Source organism: Octopus bimaculoides, chromosome 26, assembly GCF_001194135.2.
Source record: "Octopus bimaculoides isolate UCB-OBI-ISO-001 chromosome 26, ASM119413v2, whole genome shotgun sequence".
In the NCBI taxonomy this organism is placed as follows: Eukaryota; Metazoa; Mollusca; class Cephalopoda; order Octopoda; family Octopodidae; genus Octopus; species Octopus bimaculoides.
This window is the reverse complement of record NC_069006.1, coordinates 9,417,292-9,421,352: the sequence shown is the minus strand read 5'-3', so window position 1 is coordinate 9,421,352 and position 4,061 is coordinate 9,417,292. Positions and strand designations below refer to the sequence as shown.

Sequence of the window (4,061 nt, the reverse complement as noted above, 5' to 3'; positions counted from 1 at the left end):
GAGCTCAGTGCAATCTTCTGACTTGCCAGTTCCTCTAAAACTGTCCAACACATTCTAGTCTGGACATCAAATGCTGATTTGAGAGAGAGAGAAAGAGACACACACACACACACACACACACACACATACAATAGAGAGAGAGAGAGGGGTAAGATGAAAAAACACAGATTTGTTTTACAGGATTTGAGAGTATATTAGAGCCATGATAATAAAGGTATTATACAATTTTGTACAAAAATAAGGTTTTGTTCTTTCAACATAATTGAAGTGAGGACAGGTGTCGCATTGCTCATCAAACTTAGATATGTATAAATAAATAAGAAACCGTTCCAAAACTGACCTCGCTTGCACTGGTTCCACATGGGGGTGGTTGGTGTTAGGAAGGGCATCCAACTGTAAAAACCATGCTAGCATGGAAAGTGAATGTTAAACGATGATAATATATATATACACACACATACATACATACATACATACATACATACATAATATACATATCATCATCATCGTTTAACATCTGCTTTCCATACTGGCATGGGTTGGACAGTTTGACTGAGGACTGCCAAGCTGCACCAGGCTCCAATCTGATTTGGCAAGGTTTCTATAGCTGGATGCCCTTCCTAATGCCAACCACTTTGAGAGTGTAGTGGGTGCTTTTTACATGCCACTGGCATGGGAGCCAGTCAGGCACGGGCATTGGCCATGCCTGAATGGTGCTTTTTACACGCTGGTCAGGCAGCACTGGCATCGGCCACACTTGAATGGTGTGTTTTTTACGTGCCTCGAGCACAAGTGCCAGTTATGTGGCACTACCACTGGCCACAGCTACGATCTCACTCTGTTCAACAGGTCATCACAAGCATGGCATATTGCCCAATGATTGAAGGGTGCTTTTAAACAGGCCAGTTATGCAACACTGGCATTGGCCACCACCATGATCTCGCATGGCTTGTCGGGTCTTCTCAAGCACGCCATATCTCCAAAGATTTTGGTTGCTTGCCATTGTCCCTGTGAGGCCCAACATTCAAAGGTCATACTTCACCACCACATCCCATGTCTTCCTGGGTCTTCCTCTTCCAAAGGTTCCCTCCATTGTTAGTAGGTGGGTGAAACTTCCTCATACAGCTGTCCTCATCCATTTGAAACACATGACCATACCAATGCAGTAATCTCTCTTGCACACTACATCTGATGCTTCTTATGTCCAACTTTTCTCTCAGGGCGCTCACACTGTCATGTATGTACATTGACATTGCACATCCAGCGGAGCATTCTAGCTTCATTTCTTTCAAGCCTATGTTTCACTTCTGTGTAGCATGGCTGTTCGCACATAGGCATCATACAGTCTGCCTTTCACTCTGAGCGAGAGGCACTTTGTTACCAACAGAAGTAGGAGCTCTCTGAACTTTGCCCAGGCTATTCTTATTCTAACATCTACACTCTCATAGCATCCACCCCTGCTACTGACTTGGTCATCTAGGTAACTGAAGCTATCATCTACTTCTAGTTTTTTCCCCTGGCATGTAATGGAATCTGTTTTCTGTACATTTTCGGTGTTTATTGCACCTGTGCATTTGCCACACACAAAAACTATCTTCCCAGTTAATCTTCCTTTGCTATTGCTGCACCTCTTGTGTGTTTATAGCTTACACTGGGTACATCTTATGGAGTTTCTACCTACGCCTTTTCTACAGATCGAGCAGGGCCATCTACCCGAAGGGGTTTTTGTTTTGTCCACCTTCCTACTTATTAGGACTTTGGTTTTTGCTAGATTGACTCTAAGGCCCTTCAATTCTAGACCTTGCTTCCACACCTGAAACTTCTCCCTTAGTTCTGGTAGTGACTCAGCTACAAGAGCAAAGTCATCAGCATAGGGGAGCTCCCAGGGGCAACCTGTCTTGAATTCCACTACTATTACCTGGAGGACTATGATAAACGAGAGGGGGCGGAAAACTGATCCTTGGTGAAACTCGTTGCCAACCCTTACCTTACTGACAGCATCCCTGTACATGGCTTGTACAGCTCTCACTAACCACTCATCTATCCCTAGTTTCTGCATTGACCACCAGATAAGGGATCGGGGAACCCTCTCAAAGGCTTTCTCCATGTCTACAAAAGCCAAGTATGGAGGTTTATCCTTGGCTAGGTATTTCTCCCGCGGCTGTCTTACCAGAAATATAGCATCAGTAGTGCTTTTCCCTGGCACAAATCCAAACTGCATCTCATCTAAACTGACTCTCTCCCTAATTAGTTGGGCTATGACCCTCTCCGTGACCTTCATTACCTGATCCAACAAGTTGATACCTCTGTAATTGTTTGTGTTTAAAGTGTCAACTTTACCTTTGTAGCAATTGACTATGGTGCTGCTCCACCAGTCATTGAGTATGACTCCTTCATGTATCACCTGATTGATTGTACAGGTGACTAGGCTATAGCCAACACTGCCAGAAATTTTAAGCATCTGTGGTGATTCCTGATGGGCTGGGGGCTTTCCCTGTCTTCATACCCTTAATTGCTTTATCTACCAAGATACTGTCAATTCAGACAGCTGGTCCTTCAGTTGGGTCGACATTTGGCAGACTCTCTTTCTCCCATTCATTCTCTTTATTAGTCAGCCTTTCATAGTGGCATCTCCAAACCTCTCGCTTTGCAGCCACGTTTAGTGCAAGTGAGCCATCATCCATGCGGACACATTTCTGTCCTATGATATTACGATTCTCTCTCACACACTGTCTTGCAACACGAAATACCTCGAGTCTCTGGTCCTCATAACGCAGAACATTGGCAAATTGTTTCTTATCTCCTTCCCCTCTGGCTAAATAAACCTTTCTCCTAGCTTCCCTTCTGGCAGTCTGATACAATTCCCTGCTACCTCTGTTCTTCCAGTCCTTCCAAGCCTGTTTCTTTTGTCTAATAGCCCTGTCAACTACATTGTTCCACCATCATGTCACCTTAGGTCAAGAGGGGACTTTCCACCATCCTCAGATCCGGTCAGTAGCCCTCAACAAGTTGTCACGTAGGAACTTCCAGTTGTCATCCGCATTATGTGATGCTATATCCTCCTTTTTCATCAAAAACTTCAAGTAATGCATATCTAAATCTCTGTCCATTCAGAAGATCCCTAAGCTTCCAGACCCTTCTTTTCCACACTGGTTGTCTTCTGAGCAGCCATTAATCCTGATCCTCAAGTTGCTAACAACTAACCTATGTTGTGGGGGGCATTCTTCGCCTGGGAAAGTTTTGGCTCTTGTAAGTGGCCATTTTCCCCTTTTCCTGGCGAGGATGTAGTCAATCTGACAAGTGTACCCACCAAACTGGTAGGTGAACAGGTGACTGGCAGGTTTCCTGAAGTTAGTATTACAGATCATAAGATCATTTGCATCACAGAACCCCAGTAGCCTGTTTCCCTCCTCATTGCATGAACCAAAACCATAGCCACCATGTACCCCATGGAAGCTCCCTGCATGTTGTCCAACATGCCCTTTGAAATTGCCAGCCACAAAGAGAAGGCCCCTGTCATTCATCAATGAGGTAGTCTGCAAGAGAGTGTCATAAAATCAGTCTTTCTGTTGATCAGGTAGCCCTGGCTGAGGGGCATAGGCCGAGATAATGGTTGCTAATCCATGTTGCAGCACTAGTCTAAGCATAAGCATTCTATTACAGACTCTGACTACTTCAATTACCTTATCCACCCATTTCTCCCCAAGTAAACCCACGTCCCCAGCCCCATCACTGTTTCCTACCCAGAAAATCTTGTACCTGTGAGGAACCTAGCAGAAACTCCTCTCCACCTTACTTCTTGGATGCAGCACAGATCTACACGTCTCCATTCAAGCATCTCAACACTCTCACCAGACCTACCTTTCAATGTGCCAACACTGAGGGTGTGGGAGGTGTGTGCTGGCGAGACCCTGGGATGAGGGACAGCAGCATTATGCATCTGGAAAGAAAGCTGGCATGTGTGTTTGGCAGACATTGTTAACATAGAAATAGGCTTCAACCTGCATACACTTCAGCATCATTATATTCGCTTCATAATCACTACATTCAACAGGAGATAG

At 44.8% G+C, this 4,061-nt stretch overlaps 1 protein-coding gene across 1 annotated transcript in view; it reads left to right on the top strand.

Moving 5' to 3' along the window:
* Nucleotides 1–4,061, top strand: part of LOC106871628 (SH2B adapter protein 1) — a 29,221-nt gene that overhangs the window by 22,921 nt on the left and 2,239 nt on the right. The gene's annotated exons all lie outside the window — the stretch shown is intronic.